Here is a 17,891-nt window from a genome sequence, read left to right as displayed (position 1 = left end):
AGCAATGTCCCAGGTCACCTAGAAACCATAGCGAGAAGTGGCGGAGGTGTACGTGGAGGGCTCAGCTTGGTTAGAAGCAATGGAGGGCAGGAGGTGCCAACCGCTGCCTGGCCAGTGAATAGCCAGCCCGCGGGTGGTCAACTCTCAGCCTTTGTTATGCTGATGCTGCCAGGATTCTTAAGGCTCATGGGGGGGGATGGGATACTTAAGGGAGTTGCTTGAGCTTTTAGGCCCAGCGTAGAATGATTTCTCTCCCATCTTACATACCGATCTTTGAAAAGGATCGTTTGTTTAAGCGCATAGGAATAGACGCAACCGCGAGGGAACAGCAGACTCACACACTACAGCTCCAAGATAAGAGAGGCTGGGGTCTACTTATGACCAAACTGGCGGCGTCTGTCAGTATCATAACCCGGGGTCCACCCGTGGAGATGACAGGAGCTGTTGCAGAGTAAAAATGGGATGGGGGGAGAGGCGTTGTTAGCCAGAACAAGAGCCAGAAACTAGTTCTCAACTGGCATGCAGCAACTTGGCTGAGGGTCTGTCAAGGCGCTATTGCATCCGGGGACCTGCTGAGTTGTCGTGCCAGGTCAGCCCCGGGGTCCTCCTCACACCTGGCATTCCAGTCACTTCCGTTTAGGGCTGTCCTACTCTCTGTGGGTGCCTGACCCTATGGGTTAGAACCGCAGAACTCTGAACAGAGGCCAAGAGCAATGGCAAGAGGGACTGGGCATCTCTCCTGTCTTCATTCTGTCAGTAGGATGAGGAGACCCTGGTTAACTGGGGAGACGGGGCTAGGCAGTGAGGTCACTAATAGGATTAAACGGTACTGGGAAACCTGATGGCCAGGAAAGGGGTAGTGAGGAGCACCCAAATTAGTTGCCTCGTTTAAGCCACTGTGGAATGACAAAGTCAGTCAAGCAAACAGGGAAAAAGACCGAGGGTTGGCCACCGGTAGACTGTTCACCCGTCCTGTGGCAGTAGGAGACCTCTGCCCCCATACTCCTGCCGTGGTCGCCTTACAAGCTGAGTGGTGAACAACTCGAGCATGGCAAGGTGCCCGGGGCACCACTGTTCCATGAAAGGCGCCAGTGGGCTAAGAGGCTATAAGTTCTCGACCCAAAGGGAGACATTTGGGGACAATGCCAGGCCCTGTCTAAGGAATTCAAAGTACGAGTTATGGTGAAGCTGTCTTTGGAGAATTTTCAGGACGGGTGCGGGTGCGGGGTGAGGCGAACGTGCGCTGGAACGATCCAGGGTGGAGGTGGGCCCTGCGGGGCCCCCGGCGGGGCCTTGCACGGATTGGCTGACTGAGTAGGGGCGGGAATTCTGGGCGGGGCCACTCCAGTTAGAAAAAGCCCGGGCTAGAGGGCCCGAAGTACCGGGTGCGGGAGGGGGGTGGGGGGTGGGGGTGGGGGGTTATGGGGGAAACTGGGGAAGTTGGGGTGCTGGAGGAGAGGTGTGTGGGGCCGAGGAGCACCTCGGCATCTGGAGTCTGGCAGGAGTGGTGAAGGGCAGAGGGGCTAGCTCAGGCAGTGCAGAGGCCGCGGGACCTGAGAGCCTGGGAGGAGTGTGGTGTAGCTCTCAGGCATTGCAGAGGCTGGAAGACATCGGTGTGGGGCTGAAGGGCCTGAACTAGGGTTAGTGAAGAATGGGGAGCCAGACATTCATCCCGGTCATTTTTGGTTACAGGACGTGGCGGCTGGTCGGATAAAGGGGAGCTGATGGGAAGGGTTCGACCCCAGACCTGGCAGTGGAGGTGTAGCTGGCAGCAGTGGGCAGGTGAGGACCGCCGTCTGCTGGGCAGGTGAGTCTCCTTCTTCTCTCTGGGCTTCGCTACGCTGACCTTCTAAAGGAAGGTTTAGAAAGCAGGCCGGTGAGAAGAAGTGGCTGGCCTCCCAGCAGAGTGGCACAGGAGAGGCAGATCAGTTAGCAAAGGAGACATCGTCTCGGGGGGAGCCGAGACAGAACAAGGCTGGGGGACCATTGGCCACCCCGGAGTGGACAGAGCATTTAGAGGGAAGGAAGAAGAGGTCGCAGGGCTGCCAGTAAAGACTGAGGCTGCTGACTCCAGGGAGGTGATAGGTGACCTTGGAGACAGTGGCAGAGGCCGTGGAATCCAGCAAGAATAGTAGCATTCCAGGCTGGGGTCAAACAGGGCAGGGTGGGGTCATGAGACACAGAAGGGTCCCCAGCCGCCACCACATCCCACCCACTGTAATTCATTTAGAAGCAGGTTCAAGAGTGGCTTTGGCAGGGCCTTCCAGGTCCTTTGCCAGAGCTTTGAAGGCCGGAGAGCGGGAAAGAAAGGCAGTGCGCAGGCAACATAGCAGGGTGTCATCAGGAGGGGAGTGGGGGGCTGCAGGTGTTGGACTCCAGGGGGATTTCAACAGCAAGGAGGCTGCAGTGGGTTCAGCCTGCAGACACACCATTCCCACGTGGCACTGCGGCCCAGGGACTGGCGCGGAAAGGGCCCACAGTGGACTTGGTGCACTGTATGCCCTAACCGCTCAGCCCCTGGGTCTGGCATGGCAGACAGAACTTTTCCAGGGGAGTCAAGGGCACAGGATGAAGCCAGACAAGGCGAGGCAGGCAGGGCAGAATGGGTGAGCTTTCTAGGGAGGGAGATTGGGGCGTAGGCAGAGCGAGGCAAAGCACCTGGGGTGGTGAGCCAGCGAGGCACTGGCCTCCAGAGTCCGTGGCCAAGGAGGGCCTTGCGGGCAGCGACGGAGCAGTGATCGGTGCCTTTGAGAGCTCGGACTGGAGACGTGGGTAAGTGTCCATCTCACCTGTGGTCACCAGTCTCCTCCCACCCCGGTACACTCTTCTCATGTCTTCTTTTCTTCCCCACAGCCAGGTCTCCAGCCAGAGGTGGGTGTGCCTGCCGGTCACTGAAGGCCAGGATGACAGGTGTGGTCAATCCTGACAGAAAGATATTACATGGTCCGGTGTGACGGAGAGGACAGAAGGACAGTCATCCAGCCTTCCTGGTGAGCATCCTCCCTGCCACAGGACCAGCACCCTCAATCATCTAGCTGCCCACCCACTCACACCAGATTCTGTCATTTGCAGAACACCATGGGCTGGCGCCGTGGGGCACTGCCACAGAAGCCGTCTGTTCTTTTACTTTCCCCAAAGAGCCAACGCATCTTTGCTGCTCTCTGGATCCTTCTCCCCCAGAACCCACAAGATGAAAGGTAAGGACTCTTTTGCCCCATGCGGGTGGGGCATGGCAAGTTGCCAAGCCCAGGGACATCATTCTTTCCCACCCACAGAAATGGTGCTACCCAGCTCAAGCCTGGGCCTTGGAACCCTGGGACTCTTAAGTCCGTCTAGCTCTTCAAGAATATATTGCACTTAGAACCACTACACAACCTGCCTCAGGAATCGGCTCGAAGGTGAGCTAGGGCACCCTTCTGGAAGCTTGCCAAGTCCTCCCCACTCCTGGCCCCCACTCACTTCTCTGTTTTTCTCTATGCAGGTGAAGCTGAAGGAACAGACGGTGTTGACACCTTGAAAGAGCAGACCTACAGCACCCACCCACCCCTAAAATTCCATCTTCATGGCCAACTCTGCCCTCGCCTGGGAGACCACCACCCACATCATCCCGGAACCAAGCCTCTACCCTGGGATGGATCCATCACCATCTCCCTCCTGTCTTTTTCTTCTTCATCCTTTCCTGTAACCTTTTGTTTCTTTCCTTTTCTTTTTTCTTTGCTTGAGAGACTCAAAGCGTCCGTGACTCTGTTCCCCCCCCCCCCTTGAATTTAATTTGCACTAAGTCGTTTGCACTGGTTGGAGTTCCGGAGACAGCCTTGTGTCTCTCCGTGTGAATGTGTACAGGGAATGTGCGGGCCCCTTTGGCCATGCTACCCCAGTGCCTCCCTGTCACCCACTTCTGTCTGGGGGCAACTGGGTGTGGCCGTGTGCTTGAGGCCTTGCCTTCCCCTTGCCTAGTCTGGAAGCAGTTCCATCATAAAGTGTTCAACAAGCCCTACTTCATCCTTTGTCCCTCCCCACCAGGGCCTCACCAGAGGTCTTGGGTCCATCAATAAATACAGTTACAGTCATTGGTCTCAGGGAATCATGATGTCTGCGACTCACTTTGGGGGGAATTGGGAGAAATGAGGGAGGGAAGGGGGATAAAAGGGATGGGTAAAGCACCCAGAATGAAGAAGATTACGAAATGGCCTCTAGGGTGGAATGGGAAATAATGGATAGGAGGGGCTTATGAAAAAGAGTGGGACATTGGGACGGGGGACAGAAGGTACACAGGGAGGGGGCTCATGATGGGGAATAGCACCCACAATGAAGAAGATCATGAAATGGGGAGGGCCTCTAGGGTGGAATGGGAAATAATGGATAGGAGGGACTTATGAAAAAGTGGAACATTGGGATGGGGGGATATGAGGCATACAGGGAGGGGCTCGTGAGATGCCAAGAAGTTATGGTCTGGAAGGGGCCTGTGACTATGAAGGGGGGTCCCTGAGGAATGGGCAGAGGAGTAGCTATCACAAGTGGAGAGTGGCCCTGTGCCATGTGAAGACAGAGGCAGGACTGTGGGGAGGCTCCCTAAAAAGAGGGGGGCTGGGAGGTGAAGGGTATCCTTCACAATGAGAGAGATGCTGGACCCCAACCAGAAACCTCTGGATTCCACACTGCTGCTCAGCCCTGCCTGGATAACTCCCTGAGTTCTCGTACTAGCCCCAAATCCGGCGGCGTAATATAGGTTGTAAAGTGAATCTGACTTGCAGTGGGGCTCATAAGGGGTAGACAGCCATACTGGGGGGGCCACAGCCACATAAGGAGGCCCATGGTTTGCCCACCGAGCTCTGTGTTGGAGCCCAGGTAGATGCATGCAGTGGTATCTTCCCTTGCTGTCTGCTGTGGGGAGGAGCTGAAGGGCCACAGCAGAGACATAGGGACATGCACAGGTCTGTGCGTAACTGCAGTGTAGAACATGGGGTACAATCAATACCCAAGATCATGAAGAGGTCAGAGTGTAAGGCAGGTAGATGGAGGGCTGTTCTTGGGGTCTTGCTTCCTAGGGTGCAAGCGTAACACCCCATGAGGTTGTGACTAGTGTCCTCATAGACAGTAACGGGCTGAGCTGACCCCTCTGTCTCTGAGCCTCCTACCAACCTTCTAGCTCCTAGACACTTAGCTGTACCAACACTGGGAAGGGACTTGAAGAGCAGCTCTTAGAAATAAGGCTGGGGTCCTTGGCCCTCATCCTCCTTCCCCAGTTCCATTGCTTACAACAGTCAAGAAAATCTCCTCTGGCTGACAAAGACCAGACAGAACTGACTGTCAGGAACACCCACCCTCTCCACCCCATACCCTCTCTGGGCAGTGGGCCAGCTCCTCCCCACCCTCACCACATGCCTGGTCTCTCTTCTGCACCCTCCACAACCCTTTTTCTCATCATCATTTGGCCCTCGAATTTGCTGGGAGGGGGACCTCTGTGGTCTCCCTGTGCTAGGACAGGGTGTTTGGGACCCACTGGACATAATTACATGTGGTTGTTTCTCCGTTCATATCCATAGAGGATTTCAAAATCTTCCAGTCGGATGATGTCCATCTTCCTAAGAACCCCACCCCCGGTGACTTGCCCCAGTGACAAAGTAGCCGTCTACTATGTGTCATGGATGGTGGTATCTACAGCCTTTAATATAAACATCTGACCATCCAATGCTGCAAAAGCCAGGCTCAGAACAAAAGTTACCCTACCAGATATGTCGGCTGGAATAGCTGGTCAGTGTGGCAGGTAACCCAGGAGATGGACGTTGAGCACCCAAGAAGGCCCAGAGTCTGTCTAGAGACGCAGGAAAAGAGTCACAGAGTGGAAACGGGGGTCAGAAACGACATGAGCTGCCTCCTCTAGGCCCTGCTTTCCTGGTCACCTGGAAAGTCTAGCATGCTAAAACTGAGTTGTACCCAGACTTTGAGGTGTGGGGTGCTGGAATACATGTTACCATTCTGGAGTTCTACCCAGAACATGTTAAGACAAATTTGGGGAAATGGGGGTGCCAGGATGGCAAGGGAGGAATTGTCCGCAGTGGACGCCTCCATGTACCAATCCTGTCAGTGCGGCAGATGGTGAGGATGTCGCGGGCCAGGGTCTGTCGTGGGTTTATCCACACCTCCTTTATTTAATGCAGAAGGTTCTGAAGCTGGTGTCTGGAGCCAGGAGCTCCCCTCAAGAGAACTGGTTGGAATGGTGATGTATGGGGGCAGGACCTCAAGGTGCAGGCCCCCAAATCACCGTAGCTCTGCAAACAGGTGTGCCTGTGAGTCTTGGGCCTCAAGAGCCTCGCCCAGGGGTGGGGGCTGGGAAAACAGAAGTGGCCCAGCCCCCCTCGCCCCCAGCCAGCACAGCCCCTCCATCAGCCCACGGTTTGGAATGTGTTTACCTTTAGCCCAACCCGATTTCCTGCTTTTTAGAAAAGGGGCTTAGAGAGGGCTGCTAGACAGGCTCCAAGCCTGCCACCCAAAGGCACTTTCAACCCACCCCCCCACCCCCCGTGCTGAGAAGCTAACAGGGGTTTGAATTTCATCCCCAAACCCCAGCCAGGGTGGGTAGTGGGGAGGGTGGGGAGGGGCTGGCTGCTCAGCGCAGCACAGCCTGGGAGGAGATGTTTCAAATCTTCATGGGGCCCAGGGTCCCCAGCACAACCCCCACCCTGCAGGCACAGAACTACAGGGGTCCTCACACACCCAACCCCCCTCCCCAGCTATGTTTCTGTGACAAGTTTAGGTTGGACAGAGACTGGAGTAGCTCATTAGAGAGTCCTTATCAGGTAGTGTGGCCACAGTTTGTCTCAGGGTTTGTCCCTGGAGCCCCATGTGCTGTGGATTAGTGTGTCTGTGTGTCTGAGGGCCACGTGGCCTCACCTATACCCCGGTCTGTGTGCTGACCAGTTAGTAGGCCAGGGATTGGTGCTGAGGCTGAAGCTCAGGCTGAGGTTCCGTCCTTTTTAAGGATTCTCTGTGGGGGTGCGTGTGGTCAAGGCCCTGTGTGTGGGAACAGTGTCTCCAGGAAAGTACACCCTTAAGTCTGACTGTATTGGGCGTCTGTGGTTTCATGTCTCAGGTTGAACTGAGTAACCCAAGAGCACGTTTCAGGCAGGAATCATGGCCATGGGGGAGGGACAGCAGTCAGAATATTTGCTATCCCACTGAGTAGAGAACATTCCAATACTGTGCAGGGAAGGAGGCCTCTTAGGCCCCAAGAGGGGAGGGCGGGGGGAGCTGCAGGTCTGACTGCAGTACACCCTGTAGAATCTCAAACATGGTGTGGGACTGCAGAGGCTGGCCTCCCCCTAGCCAAACTGCACAAAGGAGGGTCTCCTTTCCAGAGAAGCCACAAGGCTGGGAGTCCAGTCCAGTCGAGAGATTTATGTTGCCCTCTCCAGCCCTGCAGACCAGCACCTAACGAGAACCAGAAACTGGGCTCGAAAGGCTGTCTGTCCCCTTCCAGCTTGATCCTAGCTCTTCACAGAAGACTTATCGTTTGCGTGTGTGTGCGTGTGCGTGCGTAAGTGTGCATGCGTGCGTAAGTGTGTGTGCACATGCGTGCGAGTGAGTGTGCGTGCATGTGAGCGCGTGCATGCGCGTGTGTGTGTGTGTGTGCGCGCGCGCGCGCGCGTGTGCACGTGCGTGCGTGCGTGTGTCATGAGGAACTAGGGCCTTCTCTAAGATTGTATGAATCTCCAGAAAGGGGAACAGAAGGTTCTGGAAGGAGTTGTGGTCAGTTCTGGCCTCCCCTCAGGCTGTTGTAGCCAGGCTGGCTCAGCAAGACTACCCACCCTCTTTCTTTTCCTTTCCTTCCCTCCCCTCTCCTCTCCTCTCCTTTCTCCTCCTCCCCCCTCTCCTGGTGACATTGTTGGCCCCTTTCCAGGGCTGAGGGGAGCCGGCGGGGGCCCTTCCTGGAAGCCCACCTGCAAAGGCTTGCTGGGAAGGGGCCTGCTCTCCCTCAGGCTCCCACCCGCCCGCAGCCGTTTCCTGGAAGCAGTCACTGTGGGTATTCTGTTCCTTGTCAGCGCGAGCCTGCAAATAAAGCAGACACTGTGCTCCTTGTCCTTAGGGAGCCCAGCTCCATCACCCCACACCTGGCAAGACAGCAGGCGGGCAGTTGGGCCACGGGGAGCAGTGTGAGGCGGGGGCTGGACCCATAAACAAGCACAGGCGCCAAGTACAGGAGGCTCCTGCCCACACCCTCTGTGCAACACCTCTGAGATGAGTACATGCCAAACCCCCAAAACAGCTATAGGTGCAAGAGGGAGGTCCCCAAGGATGGGACACCACGCGGACACCAGGGAGAGGCTGGTAGCAGGCCCATGGAGAGGTCAGTCCTGGGCTTCTGGCTTTGCAGGTATCTTCTGCCTGAATGGGAAATCCCAAGGATCTGGGGTCACATGAGAGAGGCATCACAGTAAGGAAGAGAAGGGGCTTGGGAAAAACCATCACCTTGAGCCAGGGAAAAGGGCAGTAGAGAGCTATGGAGAGTCGGAGTGAGGGTCTTGTGGGCACCGGTCTGGGAGAAGGGGTTAGATGAGAAAGCCTGGACTCCCGTCTATCTAGGGGGAGAAATTAAAGGAAGGACGGTGAGAGATCTGAGAATAGGGGAACCTCTGAGCACGTACAGAGTTCTGGACAAGAGAATAGAACCAGCATGGAGGGGGGGGGGGGACATGCATCAGGCCTGGCCGCCAGGAGCCAGGCCGAGGCCAGGGGACAGATGGAAGAAGATGACTCCCAGGGCTGATCACGGGGTACAGTGTTCACTAGGTAAGGCCACAAACGACAAGAAAGTGACTGGTAGGGTTATGGTGCCTGGCGTTAGACTCTGGGGTCCATGCGTCTGAGAAAGAACAGGCTCAGAATATAAGTTCCCACTGTACACTGTGCTCCGACCTCACATGGGCTTGGGGTAGTGCTGCCAGGGATGGGGCCTGGGGGAACAGTGGGGCCCCATGAAAGGCTGGGAAAGACTGGTTTATTCAGGTGGCATTCAGGTTGTGCGCGTGCGTGGTGGAGCCCATGGGACTAAGGGAGGTGTACATAGAGCCCTGAACAGGCTCCCCATTGGCTGCTGGTGACTTCACTCCTGTGTCAACACCACCATGTCTGCAGCTTCCCGGCTGGCCAGGGTTTATGGAGCGGGACACGACCCTGCCTGGGCCCCCACCTCATTCGGCCCACACAGTGGCCCACTGTTAGGGTCTTGGGGGTGGAGGCTGCTCTGTAACATCCTGGTGCCTCCTACTCTTTCACCTACCTCTGAGCTCCTGGGACAGCTGTTTCCCTCTAGGCATCCCTGGCCAGAGGGTGTGCAGACCCTTCCTCCCTCTCCCTCCGGAAAACAGCTTGCAGCCCTGGGGCCACAGAGGCCTGCAGCCTGTGCCTATGGTTATGGAGTCAAAAGTATAGCACAGAGCAGAACGAGGTTGGATGAGAACTCTAGAGAGACAGACTATAGAGAGGGGCTCTCTCTTAGGCGCCAGCCTCACAGACTTGCCTTCTCTGACCCTAACTAAGTTCTTGCAGGGTGGCCACTGGTCAGAGAATAGTCAGAAAAGCCATTGTGATGGCCACCCCTGCCCACACGGCCTTGGGATTCCCCTTGAAGCAAGACACAATTTCTCGGCAGTTTTAAGGGCACTTCTGATGACCTGAGTCCTGCTTTTCCCTCCTAGAGAGGCTAACAGCCCACCCCATCCCAGCAACCAGGACAAAGGGGAGTCGAAGTTCTTGATTCCCAGTGCCCACTTGAATAACGGTGACCCAGAAGGAAGCCTCTCCTCCCCAGAGAAGCTATAATCCCCAAAGTGGTAGCCAACCCTAGGAATAGGTGTATTTCTCACTGAACCAGTAGCCCAGGACAGCTGAGTGGAATCTCTTTGCCTTTGTAAACTATGCTAATCCCTGCTACCACCACTATGGGAGCAGTCTGTTGGGGCTCTGATTTGCTGCGTTTTCCCAGGAGTCTTCTGGGACCTGGACAGAATGAGTCAGCCTGGGCAAAGATCCCTGGTCTACCTGAAGCTAGGATACTTTCATAGGGAGGTAGAGATACATGGGGTTCCCTGAAAAGCAACAGGGTCCTTAGACCTGAGCAACCCTGCTGGCTAAGGACCTAGAGAAAAGAGAGAGAGAAGGATCAGATGACCTCTGTCCTGCCTCCTCCAGAGGCCTCCATCACCCGTGAGCCATACCCAGGAACACTTGAAGTGTACACATTTAAATACGGTCAGAACTAGAGACAAAATGGAGGGGATCACTGAGGGTGAAAGACAAGGAGGGAGACAGTTGGCATGGCAAACTGCAAGAGAGAGCCTTCTGGGGACACTAGGAAGGAATCTACCAACTGTCACTAAATCCCATCTCCCATTGGCTGTCTTTCTGTCCCAAAAGCCCTTCCCCGTGAGCAGGCCTTGGATACAATTCCTGTCCCTTCACGTCCCTCCATGTCCCTCCCTGCCCCCACCCTGCCGAGTGGTCTCTATTGGTGAGAGCTGTAACCTGGCTCTGCCCTGTCACGAACCCCTCCCCTCACCAGGCAGCACTGTCCTCTAGTAGAGGGTGAATGGCCTCCCTCTCCCTCAGGTCGTGGGGCAGAGTACATGTGTGCCAAGAGGGGCCCTGTGGTCCACGTGGCTGTTTGCAGTTCATGAGAAGCAGCTGAGATAGAAAGCTGTTTTCCCAGTGGGCATGGGGCCAGAGGGGGCTGAGGGGGCCCAGGAGTCAAGGCCAGGCTGTAGGGCTTTGTGCAACCTTGGGCTCCCCCCTCCTATGTGTTTGTACCTGCAGGAGGGGGTGCAGCTGCACAGCAGGCTCCACACGAGGCTAGAAGCTATCCATTCCGCTAGCTCCCTAGACTTTCCCTGGGTGCCTGGGAGTCCTAGATATTATCCTTCCCCAATGTGAGGCTTCACCGTCCAACTGCCTAACTAGGACTGCATGTGGTCTGTGATTTGGGTGGGTATAGCCCTGTCTAAGGGGCTGCCAACCTATGATCAAGGCGGGGCAACAGGCGTCAGAGATATGTGGACCAAAACTTGGCTGATGTGGAGAGGGTCGAGATAATAAGATTAGGGGTTTATATTATTCTCAAATCAGAGAGGTACTGGGAACTAGTCTTCAGAAAATGGGATTTCAAAACTTCCACCCCCACCTGCCTAGGTGGGCCTTGGGGTAACCTCTTTGGGCGGTCAAAATGCCTTGTGACTGGCAGAAGACACCCCCCCCCCATCTCTAGCCACCTGGTCTCACTAGGCATGGAAGTCTTCCAAGAGAGTCCTGCAAGATGTCTTGCCAATCTGGGACTACCCCCTTGGCCCAGCCCAGCTCATCCTAGTAAGGCTTCTGGTGGGAACCAGGGTGGGCTCTAGACTGGCAAGAAGGGCCTTGGCTACCAATCTCTTGAGTATGATCCCTGGGTCTGTTATTTGGGGGAGTAGGCTTTATGTCCCCTTGTGAAGCTAGGAATCCATGTGGCCTCTTCATACAGGACCTGTGAGTCCATAAACTCATGCCTTATCTATATTCGAGTCCCTCCCCTCCATGGCCAGTGCCTCTCTGATGTCTTAAGAAGGGTGTATATCCACATCTGCCTGATTCCTGCTTGAGATCTACGACAGCTTCCACACTGTAATCTGGGTATAGCAGTGACTATCTCAGAAATGGGTTGCCTAGAATATTCAGCATGGTGGTGGCTAGTGTTACCAATGAGTAGATAGTCCTCGTGGTGCAGTTTGACGTCCCCACCTCCAGGGAGGACAGCTCATCCTTCTTCCACCCAAACTTTCAAAATGGCAGCAGAATCTATGGGGTCCAGTCTCCCATGGGCCTCAGTGTGTACAGTCAAGACTAGTCTTCACTGAGATGGGGATGAGCGTAAGGACTCAGCCTCCCCTAAAGCCAGGGAAGGAGGCGAGACAATGCTGGAAGAACACATTGTTCTTTAAGTGCAGGATTCCCTTCCCATCCAGGAAACTTGAAGAAAATAGGGAAGAGGTAAACAGGGTGTCTGTAAACCCTGAGGAAAGTTCCAGAAAAGAAAGTCTATGTCAGAAAGGCCACATGCTTCACGCCAGCCCTTACCTCCAGTTGATGAACCCTGACAGTCACCAGCCCATGGAGTATGAGCCGTGTTTCCTGGTTTGATTTTTCTTTAGCTCCCCAAGCGCTCACCTTCCTCACTCCACTAGCACAAATGTGTTCTTATTTAGTTAGATTTTTGAGGCAGTCTCATGTAGCCCAGGATAGCCCTAGAACTCACTAAGTAGCTGAAGATGCCCGTGAACTCCTGTTCCTCCTGCCTCTCTCTCCCAAGTGTTGGGGTTACAGGCATGCACCTCCACATCCAGTTTACATGGTGCTGAGGATTGAATCCAGGACTTGGTGCAATGCTAAGCAAGCATTCCATCAACTGAGTTTCATTCTGGTCCTTTTTAAACTTTAAAACTGAGTATCCAGGCAAGATCAAGCAGCTCCCACAGGACGGGACAGCCATGACCTATTTAACAACTGTTGTCCATATAGGTAGTCCATGCAGGGAAGTCTACTTGGTGTGGTCTGGCAGCTCTGTGCCTCTTGGCTTTGAGACTTCCATTCCAGACTGGACATGTCCACCCACGAAAGACTTCCAGGTTACCTGGGGTGCCACGTGTGAGAGGACCAGCCAGGGACACCAAGGAAGCTCTGTAGAGGAGAACTTAGGGTATGGCAGTCTTTTGAGTCAGGAAGAAGGAACTCTGGTTGTTGGATTCTCACCACTAGAACATAGAAATGAGGCAAATTGGCACACTGGACATTGATGGATAGGGACTTAGGTGGAAAGTTCAGCATACCAGCTTTGTTGTGTACCTTGGCCCCCTTCCCAGATCTATAGGCCCAACCACCCTCTAATATCACTAACGTGCAGCTAACAGAGGTTCCTAAACTTCATGGGGCAGCCAAAAGATAGTTCCTGAGGATCAGCTATGGAACATAGAGAAACAGGAACTTCCTAGCACGTAAAATGGTCCCACTGCTAAGGCCAGCAGAAATCCAGCCCACAGTCCCTAGTCAGGCAGTGCAAGCAGGATTGAAAGGGGCAAAGTCCTAGGACACTGACCGCACAACTCAAACAGGACAAAGACCCGACCCCCTGGACAGGCAGTTGGGTCACGGTGCAAACTTAGGCAGGACAAGAGAGCCCCTCAGCGTTGTGAGTGCGGTCCTACACTGCTGTTTTTGCCACAGTCTCTCTGAAGAGCTAACCAGGAGCTTCTGAGACCAGGGAGCACATGCCAGGCCTACTACCCTCACAGTGAGGCAGCAGTATGGTACCCAGCCTCTGTGGAGAGGAGCCCCACTTTCCCTAGAACATGAATCCTTCATGGGGGACCAGGCTGTCAAGGTCTCTGTCAGCCAGCTCCTCCAGTTCCAACCCCACAGACCCAATTCCAGACCTTCCTTGTCAGCCCCAGGAAACAGTGTCCCATTTCTACTTCTGGGGGCCCTTTGCTAATCAGGGTACAAGGGATATCTCCTCCATTCCTGTCCCTATTGAACCCAGGGCTGGAACAGGCAGAGAAAGCATCCCTTTGCCACACAGTACTGGCAGTTGAGAAAGGCCCCAGAAAGGGAACACTGATTTCCCTGAGACACTGAAGCTGAGGAAGAGAAGGGACATACAGAGAGGTGGGGGCAATCCTAGACCAGCTTCCAGATATTTCTGACAGCTACCATCAAAGCTCCTAGCCCTCAGGCTGCAGGAATACCTTCTCCAAGTATACCCCAGGCTCCTGTTCATAAAATTCCACAAGTACCTCTGGCACATTCTGGGGGCTAAACACCAGATAAAGCTATGGTGCTGCCATATGGCTGTGGCCATTAGGGATCAGACCCACAAGAGGGTGGAAAGGATGGGCTGACTTTCGCTCAAGAGGAGACAGAATCACAGTGCCCTGAAAGATTACTTAGAGGGCTGGGAGGACCCACAATCAAGGTCTCGCTATATCCAGAAAGTCTCTAAGAGTTCAGGCTGCAGAGTTAAAATGGAGGCTGTAAAGCCCTGCACACTCAAGAAGAGGAAGGATGTCTACAGGTCTCAGAGCCTCAGGTATGCAGAGAAGACTGCTGTATCCAGGACTGGGCAGGGAGGGGGTGTGAGCTCCTCCATCACCCCCGGAGACTCTACACAGTCCTTCTTTTGGAGGCAAGTCCCTCTGGACCTAGAGCTGTAGCTATGAATGACTTATGAGCAAAAGTCCACCTCCTGGACCCCCTGCCCAGGCAAAGCAGGCCTTTCTTCTGGTGACAAATGGGGCAGGAGGGGGAATGCCCAGCTGCCAGAGCCATCTGGTTGAGGAAGACACTAGCCCAGAGGGTGTGGTGTGGCCTGTTCAGGAAGGTCAGAGGCCATGCTGGCCCGGAAGAGCCTCCAGCCACCTGGGCAATTGCAGTTCGGCTGGTCCCCACCCGCCCCTCTCCACAGGATCAGAGGAAATCACAGCAGTGCAGGCAAAGTGTTTATTTTCAAATGACATTTCTAAGAAAAATGGCCTCCCCCAAACGCTTGACCCTATGCCTGGAATGTGGGGAGACAAACAGCTGTCTCGACTCCCAGGCCCCATGAAGACCCTGGTTGGGGGCAGGAGCTATGAGATACCTCCTGGGGATACACCAGCCACAGTGGTCAGGGCACAGGATCCTGGCTCTGGGCTCCATTCCCAGGCTTGCTGTGTCCCCAGCAGGATGCCCACACCCCCATGGCCCTGGGGTCACATGCATGCAGGGACAGCTTGTCTTGACCAGCAGGGCCCAGCACCCCTAGTGTGGAGTTCACAGCATTAGCCTCCCAGCACACGCGCCATACCACAGGCCACCTTAGCGCCGCTGCTCCTGCTGTGCTTCTGGCCACCCAGACTTGCCCCAGCCCTCCTCTGAGCTCCCCACTCTGGGAAGTACACAGGGTACCCAATGCTCAGTCCACAGGATGGTCCCAAGTCCTCTGTCCCATAGTTCCCACAGGCAGATACCGGGCTCTAGGGGGTGAAGACCCTGTTTCCTCCTTAGATGATTCTCTCTCTGGCCTAGCCATCAGTGCCCCACTGCCTGCCTGATCCCCATCCACTGTCTGGGCCTGGGGGGAGATTTTGATATGGGTGGGTGGGGAGTCAGGAAGGCATCCCAGAGCCATCCCTGCTGACTGAGCTCTGACTCAAGCCCCATAGCTGGTTTTTTCGTCTTTCTTGCTTCCACTTTGCGGTTTTAGGGTACCTTGGGGGTTCTTGGAAGCTGCCTTTGTGTGCTCATTGTGAGGAGACTGAGGCCCAGCAGTGCTGAGCACAGTGAGGTGCAGAGGAACCTCACCTATTCCTCTCTCAGGAGTTCCCTTCTCAACTCTCCCAGGAGCAGAGCTCAGGGAGACATAGACCCCTTCACCAGGAGCAGGGGGTGTGCCCCAGAGCTCTGATGGCCGGTACTTAGACCGGAGTAGACTGCTGAAGAGTGGAGGGGCTGCTTCGCTGCCCCTGAGCCCCAGCTTCCTGCCTCACAGCCCACAAAACACTAAAGGCCACAGGTCCTGGCAACATCAAAGGCCCAGGAAGCTCCTTGTACTGAATTAAGTGTAAATGGGTCCAAGGCATGTGGCCTGCATCTCCCACAATTACCCTTCCTTGCTGCAGGATGAGATGGGGACATGGTGGGAGGGAGACTCTTGGAAAGGCCAGGTTGGGGGCAAAGAAGCATACAAGGACACCCCTCTGTACCCCACAAATAATAGCTGGAGGAATTGCACTGAGCAGTGTTCTCTGCCTACTTCTGTGGGGCCCATGCTGAAGCCCTTTATAGGAGCATCTAGCACAATCCATCGACAAAATAGGACCCTGAGGGGTTCTCACATCTCAGGGCCCTTATCCTATGCCTAGACACAAAGGAAACACATACAGGGCCCCGTAAAGTCCACCAATGGGGAAGTCTCATGGAGCTGCAGGACCCAGACTCTGGAGGATGTATTAAGTAGGGGGAGGAGGTTATATGGGAGTCCCAGGGCACTCCAGAGTCTAAGGGGAAAATGCTGATTCTCCTCTAGCCTCAGGAATAAGGGTGCTAAGCACACCTACATGGTAGGAAACGACGACAAGCATTTCCCAGAGATCTGAGAATGTTCCAGAAGAGTGAGACAACAATTGGGAGGGGCAGGGGGCTGTGGGTGGGTAGAGACCTGAGTCCAGTGAGGGTCATAGAACAGACGTCAATGACCTGGAATCCTTATCACCTGGGCCTCTCTTTACATACAGTGTCCCCTCTGCAAACTTAGCTGAGCAGAGGCCAGGCCAAGGGTCAGGGGCCAGCCATGCCCCCTCTGCCGGTCTCTGTCAAGCTCTGCTGCCCTCCTGGCCAAAAGCCAGCTCAGCATCGGCCCATTTGGTCCCAACTGAGACAGGCCCCTCTCCCCAGGGACACTTGCAGTGTCCTTCATCCTGGGGCACTTGGAGCCTCTGTGCATGATCAGCCTGTCTGGTCCTGGCAGCATGATTTGCGATTTTCCGCCTCCACACTGTTGCTAATTGCCCTGGACCTGGGAAGGATGGATGGGGGAGGGGGCTCTGTAATCCCATCATCCCCAAGCAGGGGATCAGGCTGCCAGGAGATGACTCCATTTACCCAACTAACGTCAGCAGAGCATTGGGCCTGGCCTACCCTTGAGGAGGGGTAGGTGTGGGAGGATGCACTGCACTGAGAGGGCAGAGAGGCACATTACAGGCAGTGGGGAGGGAGGGTGGCTGATGGAATGGGAGAGGTGCCCCCAGCCCCAGTGGCCCCTCAGTTCCTTAGAGCAGCTGCTAGGCTTCTTGGAGCCCATATTCCTTGGTGTGGATAACCACTGTAATCCACCGTGGAGGGTTTAGCCCAGGGGGGCCAGACTGGACCTGTCAGCCGTCTCCAAGAGGCAAGGACAGCTGCTGTTCCTCCAGGGTTCCCAAGGACCAGACCCACCAGCCATCAGTGGGTAACCCCCAATGTCACCTATTCTTGTTCCCAAACCATTCCCTTGCAAGAGTCGAGTCAAACTCGGAGAGACTCAGGCATCACAAAAGTAGGTGGCAGAGAAGATGGAGCTGGTACCAAAGGTACCTCTTGGTATCAGAGGACTTGCCCCTGGGCCCCACTTTGCAAATGAGAATTAGAAGCCTAGCAAGAAGTTTGTTGCAGTTCATGGGCAAGGTGTGACAAACTATGGAATCTGGCTCAACAGGGGACTTGAAGGTCTTTGATGAGTTGCTGCGAGTAGGTAAGACAGTCTGAAGGATGAGGACAGCTGCTGGCCTTTCTTTTACTGGACACTCAGTCCCCCAACAGTCATAGCCCACCCAAGGACAATGCTGTCCCCCACTCCTAATCCTCCTGTCTGCTTCTTCCCAAGAGCCCGGGCAATTGGACACATTTTCAAAATTCTCAGGCTGCTGCTATTTCCTCCTCAAATTCCTCCTTGCCCCAGCCACCCCAAATCCCAGCCATGGGAAAGAGACGCCACTGCCTCAACACAGACAGCATCTCCAGGCGGGGCTTCATCTAGCACAGGGTAGATGGAGCAGCAGCTGGCTGTGCCTGGGCAGCTGTGAGGTGTAGGGGTGCCAGGGAGAAGAGCCCCGATTACCAGGCCGTCGTGGGAAAGCTGTAAAGGAAAGATACCCAGAGGCCTTTTTGCCTGTGGCCCCATTCCACTCGGCCTGGATTTCTGGCCTCCACGTGCCCTAGGGAGAGGCAGGTGGGAGTCGCAGCTGGGGACACTTATGTCCTGCAGGCTACAGGCTCTGCCAAAACTGTCCATCTGCCTGTGCTGGAGTTACCTGGCTCTAAGTGTGGGTACCAGTCCATCAGACCAGGCTTTG

The 17,891-nt window shown here is 55.1% G+C and overlaps 1 long non-coding RNA gene across 1 annotated transcript; it reads left to right on the top strand.

Annotated features, from left to right (window-relative positions):
- The first annotated feature begins 1,378 nt into the window (after nt 1-1,378).
- On the top strand, nt 1,379-4,070 carry LOC142849941 (uncharacterized). Its single transcript, XR_012910634.1, has 5 exons — nt 1,379-2,772; nt 2,854-2,990; nt 3,073-3,197; nt 3,276-3,398; nt 3,482-4,070. It is a non-coding gene; the product is annotated as an uncharacterized LOC142849941 (long non-coding RNA).
- The last annotated feature ends 13,821 nt before the right edge of the window (nt 4,071-17,891 follow it).

The sequence above is a fragment of the Microtus pennsylvanicus genome, chromosome 5, assembly GCF_037038515.1.
Source record: "Microtus pennsylvanicus isolate mMicPen1 chromosome 5, mMicPen1.hap1, whole genome shotgun sequence".
Classification (NCBI taxonomy): domain Eukaryota; kingdom Metazoa; phylum Chordata; class Mammalia; order Rodentia; family Cricetidae; genus Microtus; species Microtus pennsylvanicus.
This window is presented reverse-complemented; position numbering and strand designations above follow the sequence as displayed.